The 19,471-nt window shown below is 46.6% G+C and overlaps 1 long non-coding RNA gene across 2 annotated transcripts in view; it reads left to right on the top strand.

The window, feature by feature from the left end:
* Window positions 1–818: 818 nt before the first annotated feature.
* The window catches only part of LOC134969961 (uncharacterized), a 110,333-nt gene continuing 91,680 nt past the window's right edge, over window positions 819–19,471 (top strand). For both annotated transcript variants that reach the window (XR_010189589.1, XR_010189588.1), the window contains exon 1: window positions 819–1,054. This is a non-coding gene — a long non-coding RNA (uncharacterized LOC134969961). The remainder of the gene's footprint in view (window positions 1,055–19,471) is intronic.

Genomic DNA, 19,471 nt, shown 5'->3' with positions numbered 1-19,471 from the left:
AACGGGATTAAGCAGGGGCGGGGCCAAGCACTTGGTCTGTAAAAGCCCATTAAAAACAATGGTGAAAGCAGCACTTCTATAAGTGCCTCGTTGACAGGGACACCAAGCCCATGTCAGCGAGAAAGCTGTGATTGGACAGCAGATCCAGAGCTGGATCCTCTGTCCAATCACCCACACGTGGCGGATGAAAGCGGCGCCGGGGCCTGGCGGTGACCTACGTTGGAGCCGTCCAGGCTATACTGGCAGTGGTGTCGTGTGTGCGGAGGTGGTGGCGGAGGACAGCGCTCAACCCTCTCCTTCCTCCTTCCTCCCAACCAGCAGCAGCAGCACTGTCCCGGACACCCAGGTGAGACAGGGGGCCGCTGGGCTGGGTATTGCACTGATTATATATATATATATATATTAAAAAAAATCAGCGCCTCCCCAGCCTATGACCTCACCGCACGTCACTGATATGTTCCTGGTGTACTCCAAATCATCATCACCTGCATATATTTGCATCTGTCCTCTAACATGCATACATACAGGTTTGCATGAGCAGAGCCGAAACTAGGGGGGGGGCTAGGGGGGCATGTGACCTGGGCGCCAGACTGGAGAGGGCGCTGAGACTGTCACTTGAATCCCCCCTAACGCCCCCTCCCTATGCAGCAGCGATAGTTTAGAGCCGGCGGAACTCGAGCGCCAGACTCTGCTAGCTGCTGCCGAGCCAGATACACTGCATCCTGAGATGAAACTGAAAATAAACTACATCTCCCAGCAGCCATTGCTGCCGGGAGGTGTACTTTACTTTCAGTTTCATCTCTGCAGGGTGCTGTGATCAGCGCAGCAGAGCCGCTTCAAGAGGGGGCAGAGGGTAAAAATTACTAACTTCCCCCCCTTCAGCCCACTGCCACTGACTTTAATCATTGCAGCCACTGCTGCAATCTGCAATGCACAGGAAATTCCGAGGTTCGAAAAGGGGGCGGGGCTAAACGGCACTGTACACACAGTGCCACCATGCCAGCCAGCAACAGCATGAGAGGGTGGAGAGGAGAGGAGCAGTACAGCCTAAACAGTGAGTATAACTCAGGGATGGGCACTGTATGTGTGTGACTGCTATATGTGTGTATGAATGTGCGCATGTGTGTGATTGTATGTGAATAGGTGTGTGACTATATATCTGTATGGGTGTGGTATATGTGACCGGGCATACCGACGCCGGTATCCCGGGAGTGGAATGCTGTCGGAGGGAGGTGGTGGCGAGCGCTGCAAGCCCCTTTGCAGGTTCGCTGCACTCGCCACGCTGGGGTGGGAGTGGTCCTTGTTGGTCGGCATGCCGACCGTCGGGATTGTGAGGGGGCGGGATTGTGCATCCAAGGTTCGGCACTCCCAGTGCAGTATGAATTACTTCGCTGGTGTCCTCACAGGTGTAAGTAGATACAGAAGCAAAAGGTGCGGCACTGCAGCTGATTCTCCGTAATTAAGAGTCACACACGGTCCTGCGTTTCAAATGCAGGACCGTGTGTGTCTCTTGATTATGGAGAATCAGCTTCAGTGCCGCACCTTTTGCTGATATATATATATATATATATATATATTTTATATATATATATATATATATATATATATATATATATATACACACACACACTTTAATGCGAGGGGGGCGCTAAGTTAATGGTTCGCCCCGGGTGCCAAAACTCCTAGTTTCGGCCCTGGCATGAGATGTCTACCTCCTCTTAACTCCCTCCATCCGCCTTTCCAGTTGTAAGAAGGGGATCTGTATGAGATACCGCCGCCTGACATCTGCATCCCGAGCGGTGAAATGCTGGCATCGGGGCGAGTGCAACAGGTCTCCTTGCGGGCTCACTGCACTCGCCACAGGTTCTATTCTCCCTCTATGGGTGTTGTGGACACCCAAAGCGGGGGAATTTACTACCAGCGGCGGTTTGGTGGCCCTGTTGGGATCCCGGCATTGGTATTGTGACAGCCGGGATCCTGACTATCGGTATGCTGACTGCATACCGTAAGAAGTCCCGCGTGTCAAATACAAAATCACGCATTTCCATTGTGAGCATACACAGAGTGGTTGATTTCCCAATAGGCACATGCCTTGGAAAATCAACTCAGACATTGGAAACCTCCATCATTCAGTAGGGAACAAGGAGCTAACTCTAATATGCAAGTGCACCTTGTTAATAATAATAATTTTCTGTCTACAACACATAGTACTTCATGCAGGGGACTCGAACACCAAACCTCTTGTGCCATAGTCAACCACTTAAAACATGAGCTGTTTGATACTATGTATTATAGTTAGTAATTATATCTGTGTCAGCAACATAGAACTGCCTGCCTGCTCTGGTCTACACTAAGAATTCCAACTATCTTACTAAGAGTTAGATTTTCTAGGCTTGCTATCTAAAAGCATACAGCTCATGTGTTAAATGTCATGCCATGCCATCTTAGAGCGAGTGAGTGGTCAGATCTCTTTATGTAAGTATATAGTAAATGTAAAAGTAGGATAACACAAAATTGTGCTATCCTACCGCATAGTTAAGCTCCGCCTTCAGTATCGGGATGCCGCTGTCGGTCATGTGACCACTGGCATCCCGACCACCGTTATCACATACTGAACCCTCCCACAGAGCCAATACAACCAGCAGCCAGGTCTTATCATTCAGAATCAGCAAAGTGATTCTTGTGAGCTGCAAAGTTCAATGACTAGTAGCATCCAGGTCCAATATGCAAATGTCCGAAGAGAGATTCAGAGAGCAGGAAAATACATTTGGGGAAAAAGCAGTTATCAGTATTCAAGAGACCAAGAGGAAAACTTTTAGCAATGTTCAAGTAGTAATCAGATTGTTGTATTGGGGGGGGGGGGGGGGGGGGGAAGCATCGTGGCAGCCCGGCACCCAGCAACTTCCAATCCACATACTGTACTGTATGATGTAGAAACAACCTTGAGAAGGGGAGAGCTTTTTTAGAAGTGGAGTTGTTGCCCTTAGGAACCAATCCGATTTTACAGATGGGTCCACCGTTATCTTGACTAGTTTTCTGCGCCTAGTCACAACATTACTTATTAGCATAAACCCTTCATCTATTGTTCTCAGCTGCAATACAATACAGAGAGCAATACAGGGGGGATTAAGCCATTAAAGGAGGGGACTAAGTCCGACTGGCCAGTCTCAGTTAATCCTATTAAAGGTCAAGATAAATGTGGACCTATCTGTAGCTATTATCTTCTAGAAGTAGCTAGATAAATGTTAAGTGGAATCTGATTGCCATGGGCAACATCTACACTGCTAAATAAACCTCACACCTTAGTAAATATATACCCCATAGTCTCAATAGGGAGAAGACCAAGGCACATCAGAAAAATGATGATAAATATAGCTCAAATACGTAGTATAATGCAGGGTAGGGAAACAGAACCATGAAAAAATCCATGCAACCTGCTGCCCAGTCGTCCAAGAGATTCTGTCAAGAAGAGATCCCAGCTTCCCAGGAGTGTCCGTAGAGGGTATTATATTGCAAATATAGGTAAGAAGTACTGATGAGCGGGTTCGGTTCCTCGGAATCCGAACCCCCCCGAACTTCACCCATTTTACACGGTCCGAGGCATACTCGGATACTCCAGTATTGCTCGGTTAACCTGAGCGCGCCCGAACGTTGCTGTCGTTCGGGCGCGCTCGGATTCTCGCGAGATTCGGATTCTATATAAGGAGCCGCGCGTCGCCGCCATTTTTCACTCGTGCATTGGAAATGATAGTGAGAGGACGTGGCTGGCGTCCTCTCACTTTGTTTCAGAACTTTCAGGGGGCTGCAAATATCTTTATTCTGGGGACCAGCAGTATTATAGGAGGAGTACAGTGCAGAGTTTTGCTGACCAGTGACCACCAGTATTATATGTTCTCTGCCTGAAAAACGCTCCATATCTGTGCTCAGTGTGCTGCATAAATCTGTGCTCACACTGCTTTATTGTGGGGACTGGGGACCAGCAGTATTATATAGGAGGAGTACAGTGCAGAGTTTTGCTGACCAGTGACCACCAGTATTATACGTTCTCTGCCTGAAAAATGCTCCATGTCTGTGCTGCATTGTAGTATATAGTAGGAGGACAGTGCAGAATTTTGCTGACCAGTGACCACCAGAATTATATCAGTACGGTACAGTAGTCCACTGCTCTACCTACCTCTGTGTCGTCAAGTATACTATCCATCCATACCTGTGGTGCAGTTTAGTTGTTGTGCGCAGTAGTAGGAGGACAGTGCATAATTTTGCTGACCACCAGTATATAATATAGCAGTACGGTACAGTAGTCAACTGCTCTACCTACCTCTGTGTCGTCAAGTATACTATCCATCCATACCTGTGGTGCATTTTAGTTGTTGTGCGCAGTAGTAGGAGGACAGTGCATAATTTTGCTGACCACCAGTATATAATATATAGGAGTACGGTACAGAAGGCCACTGCTCTACCTACCTCTGTGTCATCAAGTATACTATCCATCCATACCTGTGGTGCATTTCAGTTTTGCACAGTTTGCTGACCACCAGTATATAATATATAGCAGTACGGTACAGTAGGTCACTGCTCTACCTACCTCTGTGTCGTCAAGTATACTATCCATCCATACCTGTGGTGCATTTCAGTTTTGCACAGTTTGCTGACCACCAGTATATAATATATAGCAGTACGGTACAGTAGGCCACTGCTCTACCTACCTCTGTGTCGTCAAGTATACTATCCATCCATACCTGTGGTGCATTTCAGTTTTGCACAGTTTGCTGACCACCAGTATATAATATATAGCAGTACGGTACAGTAGGCCACTGCTCTATCTACCTCTGTGTCGTCAAGTATACTATCCATCCATACCTGTGGTGCATTTCAGTTTTGCACAGTTTGCTGACCACCAGTATATAATATATAGCAGTACGGTACAGTAGGCCACTGCTCTACCTACCTCTGTGTCGTCAAGTATACTATCCATCCATACCTGTGGTGCATTTCAGTTTTGCACAGTTTGCTGACCACCAGTATATAATATATAGCAGTACGGTACAGTAGGCCACTGCTCTACCTACCTCTGTGTCGTCAAGTATACTATCCATCCATACCTGTGGTGCATTTCAGTTTTGCACAGTTTGCTGACCACCAGTATATAATATATAGCAGTACGGTACAGTAGGCCACTGCTCTACCTACCTCTGTGTCGTCAAGTATACTATCCATCCATACCTGTGGTGCATTTCAGTTTTGCACAGTTTGCTGACCACCAGTATATCATATATAGCAGTACGGTACAGTAGGCCACTGCTCTACCTACCTCTGTGTCGTCAAGTATACTATCCATCCATACCTGTGGTGCATTTCAGTTTTGCACAGTTTGCTGACCACCAGTATATAATATATAGCAGTATGGTACAGTAGGCCACTGCTCTACCTACCTCTGTGTCGTCAAGTATACTATCCATCCATACCTGTGGTGCATTTCAGTTTTGCACAGTTTGCTGACCACCAGTATATAATATATAGCAGTACGGTACAGTAGTCCACTGCTCTACCTACCTCTGTGTCGTCAAGTATACTATCCATCCATACCTGTGGTGCATTTCAGTTTTGCACAGTTTGCTGACCACCAGTATATAATATATAGCAGTACGGTAGAGTAGGCCACTACTCTACCTACCTCTGTGTCGTCAAGTATACTATCCATCCATACCTGTGGTGCATTTCAGTTGAGCGCAGTATATATAGTAGTAGGCCATTGCTATTGATACTGGCATATAATTCCACACATTAAAAAATGGAGAACAAAAATATGGAGGGTAAAATAGGGACAGATCAAGATCCACTTCCACCTTGTGCTGAACCTGCTGCCACTAGTCATGGCCGAGACGATGAAATGCCATCAACGTCGTCTGCCAAGGCCGATGCCCAATGTCATAGTGGAGAGCATGTAAAATCCAAAACACAAAAGTTCAGTAAAATGACCCAAAAATCAAAATTAAAAGCGTCTGAGGAGAAGCGTAAACTTGCCAATATGCCATTTACGACACGGAGTGGCAAGGAACGGCTAAGGCCCTGGCCTATGTTCATGGCTAGTGGTTCAGCTTTACATGAGGATGGAAGCACTCATCCTCTCGCTAGAAAACTGCAGTGCTACTCCTAGATGGGCCAGGTGTTTGTGTTGGCCACTTGGGTCGCTTAGCTTAGTCACACAGCTACCTCATTGCGCCTCTTTTTTTCTTTGCATCATGTGCTGTTTGGGGACTATTTTTTTGAAGTGCCATCCTGTCTGACACTGCAGTGCCACTCCTAGATGGGCCAGGTGTTTGTGTCGGCCACTTGGGTCGCTTAGCTTAGTCATCCAGCGACCTCGGTGCAAATTTTAGGACTAAAAATAATATTGTGAGGTGTGAGGTGTTCAGAATAGACTGGAAATGAGTGGAAATTATGGTTATTGAGGTTAATAATATTATGGGATCAAAATGACACCCAAATTCTATGATTTAAGCTGTTTTTGAGGGTTTTTTGTAAAAAAAAACCCGAATCCAAAACTAGAGATGAGCGAACTTCACCCTTTTTACACGGGTCCGAGGCAGGTTCGAACCTTCCCGCCTTGCTTGGCTAACCCGAGCGCGCCCGAACGTCATCATCCCGCTGTCGGATTCTCGCGAGATTCGGATTCTATATAAGCAGCCGCGCGTCGCCGCCATTTTCACTCGTGCATTGGAGATGATAGGGAGAGGACGTGGCTGGCGTCCTCTCCGTTTATTGTTGAAGTTGATTGGTTTATTGCTTAATTGTGGGGAGGACTGCGGAACAGCTGTTAGGAGGAGTACAGTGCAGAGTTTTGCTGATAAGTGACCACCAGTTTTTATCCGTTCTCTGCCTGAAAAAAACGCTCCATACCATATCTGTGCTCAGTGTGCTACATAATATATCTGTGCTGAGTGCTCACACTGCTTAATTGTGGGGACTGGGGAGCAGCTGTATTATATAGCAGGAGTACAGTGCAGAGTTTTGCTGACAGTGACCACCAGTATACGTTGTCTGCCTGAAAAACACTCCATATCTGTGCTCAGTATGCTGCTTTATTGTGGGGACTGGGGACCACCAGTATAACTAATATTATATAGGAGGAGTACAGTGCAGAGTGCACTGCTGTACCTACCTCTGTGTCGTCATCCATTAAGTATACTATCCATCTACATTCTATACCTGTGGTGCATTTTAGTTTTGCAGTTTGCTGACACAGTGACCACCAGTATACTATATATAGCAGTACGGTAGGCCACTGCTGTACCTACCTCTGTGTCGTCATCCATTAAGTATACTATCCATCTACATTCTATACCTGTGGTGCATTTTAGTTTTGCAGTTTGCTGACACAGTGACCACCAGTATACTATATATAGCAGTACGGTAGGCCACTGCTGTACCTACCTCTGTGTCGTCATCCATTAAGTATACTATCCATCTACATTCTATACCTGTGGTGCATTTTAGTTTTGCAGTTTGCTGACACAGTGACCACCAGTATACTATATATAGCAGTACGGTAGGCCACTGCTGTACCTACCTCTGTGTCGTCATCCATTAAGTATACTATCCATCTACATTCTATACCTGTGGTGCATTTTAGTTTTGCAGTTTGCTGACACAGTGACCACCAGTATATTATATATAGCAGTACGGTAGGCCACTGCTGTACCTACCTCTGTGTCATCATACATTAAGTATACTATCCATCTACATTCTATACCTGTGGTGCATTTTAGTTTTACAGTTTGCTGACAGTGTCCACCAGTATACTATATATAGCAGTACGGTAGGCCACTGCTGTACCTACCTCTGTGTCGTCATCCATTAAGTATACTATCCATCTACATTCTATACCTGTGGTGCATTTTAGTTTTGCAGTTTGCTGACACAGTGACCACCAGTATACTATATATAGCAGTACGGTAGGCCACTGCTGTACCTACCTCTGTGTCGTCATCCATTAAGTATACTATCCATCTACATTCTATACCTGTGGTGCATTTTAGTTTTGCAGTTTGCTGACACAGTGACAACCAGTATACTATATATAGCAGTACGGTAGGCCACTGCTGTACCTACCTCTGTGTCGTCATCCATTAAGTATACTATCCATCTACATTCTATACCTGTGTTGCATATTAGTTTTGCAGTTTGCTGACACAGTGTCCACCAGTATACTATATATAGCAGTACGGTAGGCCACTGCTGTACCTACCTCTGTGTCGTCATCCATTAAGTATACTATCCATCTACATTCTATACCTGTGGTGCATTTTAGTTTTGCAGTTTGCTGACACAGTGACCACCAGTATACTATATATAGCAGTACGGTAGGCCACTGCTGTACCTACCTCTGTGTCGTCATCCATTAAGTATACTATCCATCTACATTCTATACCTGTGGTGCATTTTAGTTTTGCAGTTTGCTGACACAGTGACCACCAGTATACTATATATAGCAGTACGGTAGGCCACTGCTGTACCTACCTCTGTGTCGTCATCCATTAAGTATACTATCCATCTACATTCTATACCTGTGGTGCATTTTAGTTTTGCAGTTTGCTGACACAGTGACCACCAGTATACTATATATAGCAGCACGGTAGGCCACTGCTGTACCTACCTCTGTGTCGTCATCCATTAAGTATACTATCCATCTACATTCTATACCTGTGGTGCATTTTAGTTTTGCAGTTTGCTGACACAGTGACCACCAGTATATATAGCAGTACGGTACGGAAGGCCACTGCTGTACCTACCTCTGTGTCGTCATTAAGTATACTATCCATCTAAATTCTATACCTGTGGTGCATTTTAGTTTTGCAGTTTGCTGACACAGTGACCACCAGTATACTATATATAGCAGTACGGTAGGCCACTGCTGTACCTACCTCTGTGTCGTCATCCATTAAGTATACTATCCATCTACATTCTATACCTGTGGTGCATTTTAGTTTTGCAGTTTGCTAACACAGTGACCACCAGTATACTATATATAGCAGTACGGTAGGCCACTGCTGTACCTACCTCTGTGTCGTCATCCATTAAGTATACTATCCATCTACATTCTATACCTGTGGTGCATTTTAGTTTTGCAGTTTGCTGACACAGTGACCACCAGTATACTATATATAGCAGTACGGTAGGCCACTGCTGTACCTACCTCTGTGTCGTCATCCATTAAGTATACTATCCATCTACATTCTATACCTGTGGTGCATTTTAGTTTTGCAGTTTGCTGACACAGTGTACACCAGTATACTATATATAGCAGTACGGTAGGCCACTGCTGTACCTACCTCTGTGTCGTCAAGCATACTATCCATCCATACCTGTGGTGCATTTCAGTTGTGCGCAGTAAATATAGTAGTAGGCCATTGCTATTGATACTGGCATATAATTCCACACATTAAAAAATGGAGAACAAAAATGTGGAGGTTAAAATAGGGAAAGATCAAGATCCACTTCCACCTCGTGCTGAAGCTGCTGTCACTAGTCATGGCCGAGACGATGAAATGCCATCAACGTCGTCTGCCAAGGCCGATGCCCAATGTCATAGTAGAGAGCATGTAAAATCCAAAACACAAAAGTTCAGTAAAATGACCAAAAAATCAAAATTAAAAGCGTCTGAGGAGAAGCGTAAACTTGCCAATATGCCATTTACGACACGGAGTGGCAAGGAACGGCTGAGGCCCTGGCCTATGTTCATGGCTAGTGGTTCAGCTTCACATGAGGATGGAAGCACTCATCCTCTCGCTAGAAAAAAGAAAAGACTTAAGCTGGCAAAAGCACAGCAAAGAACTGTGCGTTCTTCTAAATCACAAATCCCCAAGGAGAGTACAATTGTGTCGGTTGCGATGCCTGACCTTCCCAACACTGGACGGGAAGAGCTTGCGCCTTCCACCATTTGCACGCCCCCTGCAAGTGCTGGAAGGAGCACCCGCAGTCCAGTTCCTGATAGTCAAATTGAAGATGTCACTGTTGAAGTACACCAGGATGAGGATATGGGTGTTGCTGGAGCTGGGGAGGAAATTGACAAGGAGGATTCTGATGGTGAGGTGGTTTGTTTAAGTCAGGCACCCGGGGAGACACCTGTTGTCCGTGGGAGGAATATGGCCATTGACATGCCTGGTCAAAATACAAAAAAAATCAGCTCTTCGGTGTGGAATTATTTTAACACAAATGCGGACAACAGGTGTCAAGCCGTGTGTTGCCTTTGTCAAGCTGTAATAAGTAAGGGTAAGGACGTTAACCACCTCGAAACATACTCTCTTATACGTCACCTGCAGCGCATTCATCATAAGTCAGTGACAAGTTCAAAAACTTTGGGTGACAGTGGAAGCAGTCCACTGACCCCTAATTCCCTTCCTCTTGTAACCAAGCTCCTGCAAACCACACCACCAACTCCCTCAGTGTCAATTTCCTCCTTACCCAGGAAAGCCAATAGTCATGCAGGCCATGTCACTGTCAAGTCTGACGAGTCCTCTCCTGCCTGGGATTCCTCCGATGCATCCTTGACTGTAACGCCTACTGCTGCTGGGAGTTGATCGTCATCCAAGAGGGGAAGTCGGAAGACCACTTGTACTACTTCCAGTAAGCAATTGACTGTCCAACAGTCCTTTGCGAGGAAGATGAAATATCACAGCAGTTATCCTGCTGCAAAGCAGATAACTCAGGCCTTGGCAGCCTGGGCGGTGAGAAACGTGGTTCCGGTATCCATCGTTAATTCAGAAGCAACTATAACCTTGATTGAGGTACTGTGTCCCCGGTACCAAATACCATCTAGGTTCCATTTCTCTAGGCAGGCGATACCGAAAATGTACACAGACCTCAGAAAAAGACTCACCAGTGTCCTAAAAAATGCAGTTGTACCCAATGTCCACTTAACCACGGACATGTGGACAAGTGGAGCAGGGCAGACTCAGGACTATATGACTGTGACAGCCCACTGGGTAGATGTATTGCCTCCCGCAGCAAGAACAGCAGCGGCGGCACCAGTAGCAGCATCTCGCAAACGCCAACTCGTTCCTAGGCAGGCTACGCTTTGTATCACCGCTTTCCATAAGAGGCACTCAGCTGACAACCTCTTACGGGAACTGAGGAAGATCATCATAGAATGGCTTACCCCAATTGGACTCACCTGGGGATTTGACATCGGACAACGCCAGCAATATTGTGCGTGCATTACATCTGGGCAAATTCCAGCACGTCCCATGTTTTGCACATACATTGAATTTGGTGGTGCAGAATTATTTAAAAAACGACAGGGGCGTGCAAGAGATGCTGTCGGTTTACGGGCCACTTTCGGCATTCAGGCACCGCGTACAGAAGACTGGAGCACCACCAAACATTCCTGAACCTGCCCTGCCATCATCTGAAGCAAGAGGTGGTAACGAGGTGGAATTCAACCCTCTATATGCTTCAGAGGATGGAGGAGCAGCAAAAGGCCATTCAAGCCTATACAGCTACCTACGATATAGGCAAAGGAGGGGGAATGCACCTGACTCAAGCGCAGTGGAGAATGATTTCAACGTTGTGCAAGGTTCTGCAACCCTTTGAACTTGCCACACGTGAAGTCAGTTCAGACACTGCCAGCCTGAGTCAGGTCATTCCCCTCATCAGGCTTTTGCAGAAGAAGCTGGAGACATTGAAGGAGGAGCTAAAACAGAGCGATTCCGCTAGGCATGTGGGACTTGTGGATGGAGCCCTTAATTCGCTTAACCAGGATTCACGGGTGGTCAATCTGTTGAAATCAGAGCACTACATTTTGGCCACCGTGCTCGATCCTAGATTTAAAACCTACGTTGTATCTCTCTTTCCGGCAGACACAAGTCTGCAGAGGTTCAAAGACCTGCTTGTGAGAAAATTGTCAAGTCAAGCGGAACGTGACCCGTCAACATCTCCTCCTTCACATTCTCCCGCAACTGGGGCTGCGAGGAAAAGGCTAAGAATTCCGAGCCCACCCGCTGGCGGTGATGCAGGGCAGTCTGGAGCGAGTGCTGACATCTGGTCCGGACTGAAGGACCTGCCAATGATTACTGACATGTCGTCTACTGTCACTGCATATGATTCTCTCACCAAGGAAAGAATGGTGGAGGATTATATGAGTGACCGCATCCAAGTAGGCACGTCAGACAGTCCGTACGTATACTGGCAGGAAAAAGGCAATTTGGAGGCCCTTGCTCAAACTGGCTTTATTCTACCTAAGTTGCCCTCCCTCCAGTGTGTACTCCGAAAGAGTGTTTAGTGCAGCCGCTCACCTTGTCAGCAATCGGCGTACGAGGTTACTTCCAGAAAATGTGGAGAAGATGATGTTCATCAAAATGAATTATAATCAATTCCTCCGTGGAGACATTCACCAGCAGCAATTGCCTCCAGAAAGTACACAGGGACCTGAGATGGTGGATTCCAGTGGGGACGAATTAATAATCTGTGAGGAGGGGGATGTACACAGTGAAAGGGGTGAGGAATCGGAGGATGATGATGAGGTGGACATCTTGCCTCTGTAGAGCCAGTTTGTGCAAGGAGAGATTGATTGCCTCTTTTTTGGTGGGGGCCCAAACCAACCAGTCATTTCAGTCACAGTCGTGTGGCAGACCCTGTCGCTGAAATGATGGGTTCGTTAAAGTGTGCATGTCCTTTTTATACAACTTAAGGGTGGGTGGGAGGGCCCAAGGACAATTCCATCTTGCACCTCTTTTTTCTTTAATTTTCCTTTGCATCATGTGCTGTTTGGGGACAATTTTTTGGAAGTGCCATTCTGCCTGACACTGCAGTGCCACTCCTAGATGGGCCAGGTGTTTGTGTCGGCCACTTGTGTCGCTTAACTTAGTCAAACAGCCACCTTGGTGCGCCTCTTTTTTTCTTTGCATCATGTGCTGTTTGGGGACAATTTTTTGGAAGTGCCATCCTGTCTTGATTGACACTGCAGTGCCACTCCTAGATGGGCCAGGTGTTTGTGTCAGCCACTTGTGTCGCTTAGCTTAGTCACACAGCCACCTTTGTGCGCCTCTTTTTTTCTTTGCATCATGTGCTGTTTGGGGACAATTTTTTGGAAGTGCCATCCTGTCTTGATTGACACTGCAGTGCCTCTCCTAGATGGGCCAGGTGTTTGTGTCGGCCACTTGTGTTGCTTAGCTTAGTCACACAGCCACCTTGGTGCGCCTCTTTTTTTCTCTGCATCATGTGCTGTTTGGGGACAATTTTTTGGAAGTGCCATCCTGTCTTGATTGACACTGCAGTGCCACTCCTAGATGGGCCAGGTGTTTGTGTCGGCCACTTGTTTCGCTTAGCTTAGTCAAACAGCCACCTTGGTGCGCCTCTTTTTTTCTTTGCATCATGTGCTGTTTGGGGACAATTTTTTGGAAGTGCCATCCTGTCTTGATTGACACTGCAGTGCCACTCCTAGATGGGCCAGGTGTTTGTGTCGGCCACTTGTGTCGCTTAGCTTAGTCACACAGCGACCTTGGTGCGCCTCTTTTTTTCTTTGCATCATGTGCTGTTTGGGGACAATTTTTTGGAAGTGCCATCCTGTCTTGATTGACACTGCAGTGCCACTCCTAGATGGGCCAGGTGTTTGTGTCGGCCACTTGTGTCACTTAGCTTAGCCATCCAGCGACCTCGGTGCAAATTGTAGGACTAAAAATAATAGTGTGAGGTGTTCAGAATAGACTGGAAATGAGTGGAAATTATGGTAACTGAGGTTAATAATACTATGGAATCAAAATGACCCCCAAATTCTATGTTATAAGCTGTTTTTTAGGGTTTTTTGAAAAAAACACCCGAATCCAAAACACACCCGAATCCGACAAAAAATTTTCGCTGAGGTTTTGCCAAAACGCGTCCGAATCCAAAACACGGGCGTGGAACCGAATCCAAAACCAAAACACAAAACCCGAAAAATGTCCAGTGCACATCACTATCCAAAACACACCCGAATCCGACAAAAAAATTTCAGGGAGGTTTTGCCAAAACGCGTCCGAATCCAAAACACGGCCGCGTAACCGAATCCAAAACCAAAACACAAAACCCGAAAAATGCCCGGTGCACATCACTAGTAAGAAGCCGACAGGGGGATGGGGTTGAGGATCACTACTTAACTCACCCCCTCAATGAGCACTGAGAATAGCTGCAATCAGAAGTGCCGGGAGCCAGGTAATGACAGCCACAGTCAATGTTATGGCATACAGGGCCGTAACTAGGTGTGTGCCAATGGTGCCTTGCCCTCAGCGCAAATGCACTCAGAGCGCATCATCTAGCAGCACACCCCTCACCCGAATGGCCGCTATCTCCAGTCTGACTTACTCCTGCTGGCAGCGCCACTGCCGCCTGTCTCCCTTTGCCGCTGCTGCAAGAGACTCGGTAGCGCAGTACCAGCCGTCAGCTCCCAGGGCATGAATGCTGGATCACCCCCCCCCCCCAACTCGGGAAAGACGTGCTGGCATCAGACGTCTCTCCTAGCTTACTCAGTCTCCCACACTGTAGGAAGGAGAAGAGAGACCTGCCAGCTGGTCACAGATAAGTATATTACTTACACACACTCTCTCTCATGTGTAAAAAGGGGGACTCTGCCTGCCTAATGTACAAAAAAGGGGAACTCTGCTGCCTAATGTGTTAAAAGGGGACTCTGCCTGTTTAAGGTGTAAAAAGGGAACTCTGCTGCCTAGTGTGTAAAAAGGGGGGGGGGGTCTGCTATCATAATGTGTAAAAAAAATGGGGACTCTGCTGCCTAATGTGTAAAAAAAAAAAGGACTCTGCCTGCTTAATCTGTAAAAAGAGAGAATCTGCTACCATAATGTGTAAAAAAGGGGGACTCTGCCTGCCTAATGTGTAAAAAAGGGGGGCTCTGCTACCATAATGTGTAAAAAAAGGGGGACTCTGCCTGCTTAATCTGTTAAAAGAGGTACTCTGCTGTTGTAATGTGTAAAAAACGGGGACTCTGTCTGCCTAATGTGTAAAAATGGGGAACACTGATGCCATAATGTGTAAAATGGAGCTATGTAGCCACGCCCCTTCCCCATGAAGCCACACCCCTATATTTTTGGCGCACGCTTACGGTGCACACCGGCCATGTTTTGTATATGGTGGGCAACAATGCTGTTTCTTGCACACAACGCTAAAATGTCTAGTTACAGCACTGATGACATAGCAGGAGCCACACCAGTCACAATCTTCCAGGAACAGTCTACAGGTCTGCTCCACCGCCAACTTGACAGGAGCTAAAAAGTGTCCTTACAGATGAAGGGGGGAGGGGAGGGCAGGATCTTACGGAACAATAGTTGTGTGCAGGCCTATGCATGCCACAAAGGACACTGCAGTCAAATAACCCCAAAGTTGGTACCGGGGGTTAGTACAATCTAGGAGAATAGGCAGGGATGCAGGCTCAGGAAAGAAAGTTGATCACTCACACCAGAATGTGGTGATCATAGATGCCGTGATTCACAGGCTGGATTCTGGAGATAGAACGTGGCTTCTCCAAAAATAAAAGGATCAGCAGCCTCCTCCAGTCTTACAGAGTACTTAGATATAAAAAATATTAAAAAACAGTATCTGTACCGGAGGTGAGATGCCTTCAGATTGAGGAAAGGTTGCACCATGCCACAAAGGGCTTTTCGTATGCCCACTAAGAGCCTTCTATATGATTCTGCTAATGAAGTTGTCACTTTTTATGAGTCCAGGAAGGTTTCCCGTTTTTCATGCACTTCTCCCATGTGGCATTTTGTAGAAAATATGCACATCCTCGCCACGAGTACTGCAAAGTAGCATTTCTAATTGGATCTCACATTTCTCGGTCTGCAAGCTTCATGAAACAAACTCGCATTCACAAAGCGCACCTAATTGGATTGGGCCCAGGACTTAAAGTGGTCAAGGAGAAGTGGTGGAACTTATTTACCCCGCCCCCCGCCCCCCCCCCCCCCCCGCTTCCCATTAGGAGGAGCCAGGGCCAGTACTAGGGTGTACAACAACCCCCTGCAAACTGTACATTTTTGCATTACCTCCCATACTTTATAAAGGGACAGTGGTCTCACAAGGAAGGGGCGTGGTCACAGAATAGTACCCAAAATTCAAATTACGCCACACAGTAGCACAATCTTATTCCCTTTAGTGCCCCTGATTCATATTACACCACATACCGTAGTAGTGCCCCTTATTTACATTACTGTACATCACTCAGTAGTGTCCTTTATTCACATTATGCTATACAGTGGTACTGCTTATACACGTTATGGAATTACTGTGCAAGGTTGTAAAGGAGGTGGAACTAGTTCCACCTAGAGTTAAGGGCCCCATACACTAGGACGATAATGCCCGATTTCATCCCATTTCGGACATTCGGCCCAATATATCGGATGAAATCAGCATTTTGGAGGCGTTTCCGATCCGATGCGCGTTCCAGTGAGCATCGGATCCTCCAGATTGAATGTGCTGCTCATTCAATCTGGTCCGACCCCGCAGGCATGACTGGGATCGCAAAAGGACAGCATATGATGTATCTTGGGCGATCCTGCCCCTCGGGAGGCTGCCCGGGGATATCTCCCGTGACATGTCAGACGGACATGTCGTGGTAGTGTATGGGGCCCTTTACAGGTGGTGGAACTCAGTTCCACCTCGTTCCCCCTCACTTTAACCCCTGATTGGGCCCAATATGTTTTGTGCCAATTGTGAATTCTAAAGCATTGCAGTACCTACCTATACAGTGTATGAGTAGTAAGTGTTGTCCATAGTCCACAGTCTCTTTCTGTGAAGTACAAATAGGAGGAATTATACATAAAAATGTGCTGCTTTGTTCCTGCATTCTAACTGACCCCCGCTGCATCAACAATACCTTCCATTTGGCATCCTCACAATACAAACATGTTTACCTCCTATCACATCTCACATTTTTACCGCTTTGCTACTGTATCAATAAATGCATTCACTGCTAAGTGCCAGATTGTCTATGACATTGCACTCACACACACATCTCAGAGCCGTGTGCTGTTCCTCAGTGTATCAGGAATAGGCTTATAATAATAATCTTTAAATTGAAATTGTCATTTTTCTATTGCTCAAATTGCGTTTAAATTGCAGTCAGACATCCTGTTTGGGAAATAACACACAACCTGCTTATATCTTGTTGAATTACATGTTATTACCACAATGTTTCTGTGCTGAAGTTGAGCAAAAACTTATTTTAAAGGGACATGCACACTAATTAAATAAATAAATAAATGTTTTGTCATGCAATTGTTTCACTGTAGCGTATTCAGCTGAACGTCTCGTGTGTGTGTCTTGTGGTTAATTTAATATTTTGTTTGCAGGTGGACTACAGGTGCCAGCTGACCCTTAATGTCCGGGCGTGCTGGCAGCCACACCATTTTCTGTGTGATTTCTGCAGCTCTGCAGTGCCGGACTGCCAGCCAACGCGAGACTCCTGAGACAGCAGAGAGGTAAGTATACCTATGTATGGGTGCAGAGTGTGCGGTGTGGGCCCTCCTATACCATGTACACCGCACACCCTGCATCACTGGCGTTTCTATTATGGGTGCAGTGTGTGCGGTGCACACGGGCCCCTGAGTCCATAGTGGGCCCCTGAGTCCATAGGAGGCCCCCAACGCACACACTGCACCCATTTTTAAAATACTCACCCCGCCAAAATCCAGCGCCGGCATCCGCAGCGCTATTAGAACACAGTGAAAATGGCTCAGACTCTACAGTTGCCGGGCAGAGAGGAGGGGTCCCGAATGGAGGAGGCTGAACACGGGCCTCCTCCTCTCTTAAAACGCCCCTGACCTGCACCCGTTATACTGTAGATACACCATTGGTTACCTTACCATCATGACAGGGAGACCCCACACTGTACGTGCCCCTGCTGTAGTGTCAGCCCCCGTTCGTTCAGCCTGGTGCTGGTTGTTGCAAAATAAGGGGAACCCCACGCAAATTACTGTTTTTTTCCCCTCTGTTTTTCCATACCAACCCGAGCTGGGAGGCTGGGAGGGATGCCGGCGGTCATGTGACCAATGCTGGAATCCTGACACCCCTCAGAAGACAGGCGTTGGAACACCGACAGCCGACATCCTGAAGGTATCGGGGTGGTGGTTCGTGCTTGGGGGGAGGGTAAGGGTTAAGCACGGGGGGGATTAGTGTTAGGCAGTATGTGTGTGTGTGTGTTTGGGGGGGGGGGGGGAATAGCGCTCTAGCCAACACTCCCAGTGGGATAGGGTTAGGAGAGGGGTAAAATACTTGCCCCTGTCCGGTGTCGGAATTCACCGCTGGCTTTTCATACTCAATCTCCTACAATAGCACCATACCTTCTACTTGTTCTGCATTGTTATGTACTGTCATTCTGTTTTCTTGTTTAACACATTTGTATATGTAAGGCACTGCAGAACTGCAGAACTATGGTGTCCAATCCCGGGATCGTGATCGACTTAGGGTAAAAAATGGCCGGGATTCAATCCCGGGATTGGAAGCTCCAATCCCGGGGATTGAGGGATCAGCATTGAGCGTCCATAGGATGCTCAGACACTGTCCGGCTTCCTTGTTCCGGCTCCCCAGCGCAACGTGAGAGGTCACGCTGCGCTGTCAGCCCGGCAGCGATCAGAGGGTGTTCCCCACATGCCCGCCCCTGGTATATGGTGAGTTATGCGTGCGGGGGATTGGCCATTTTTCAATCTTGATACCCGGGATTGAAAAAATGGCCCAGGATTGGCTTTCCTATGCAGAACTCTTGTGGCACCATATAAATAAAGGATAATATTAATGTTATAATTAAAGTGTACTAAAGTTGGGTTTTTGGTCATTTTGCCGTCTGTTTTGATTGTAGCAAATGGTCAGTTCGCAAAACCGACGGCAAAACTACCAAAAACACAAAATTGACCCTTAGTAAATATAGCCCACGGAGTGTTACTGACCTCTTTTGACCTCGAGGTTCTCTAACTCTCATCCATTTTTGAAACAAGAGATTTTTTTTCTAGTGCTCCGTGAAATGCAAACAGGTGCCGGAACAGTGTTTTCTAAATAAACACAGCATGCTTGCAGAAGGATTTAGTTTTATGTCATAGGCATGTATGTTTGTTTTCATTTATGCTTTTATATCCCTCATATCCCGTTTTGTAATTTCAGCTGCATGTGGTGTAAGATAAACATAAAAGTAATGTTATCCCTGGTGCTCATGTGCAGAGACTCTGAAGGCTTCTATTATCCACCCTCTGTAAATTACGTTAACACAAGTAAAAATGTACTAACTGCCATAGCCAACGTCTTTACTAAGATGGGAGTTCTATTTAAGATGGGATGTTGCCCATAGCAACAAATCGGATTCTACTTCTCATTTATCTAGCACCTTCTAGAACAGGGGTGGGCAATTATTTCAGCTGGGGGGCCGCTTAACACTTCCAGCGAATATTCGAGGGCCACATACAAAATATCTTGTATATACAATATCTATCACAAAAAT

This window comes from Pseudophryne corroboree, chromosome 11 (assembly GCF_028390025.1).
Source record: "Pseudophryne corroboree isolate aPseCor3 chromosome 11, aPseCor3.hap2, whole genome shotgun sequence".
NCBI classification, from domain to species: Eukaryota; Metazoa; Chordata; class Amphibia; order Anura; family Myobatrachidae; genus Pseudophryne; species Pseudophryne corroboree.
The sequence above is the reverse complement of the archived record's forward strand: the minus strand, read 5'-3'. Positions and strand labels throughout refer to the sequence as shown.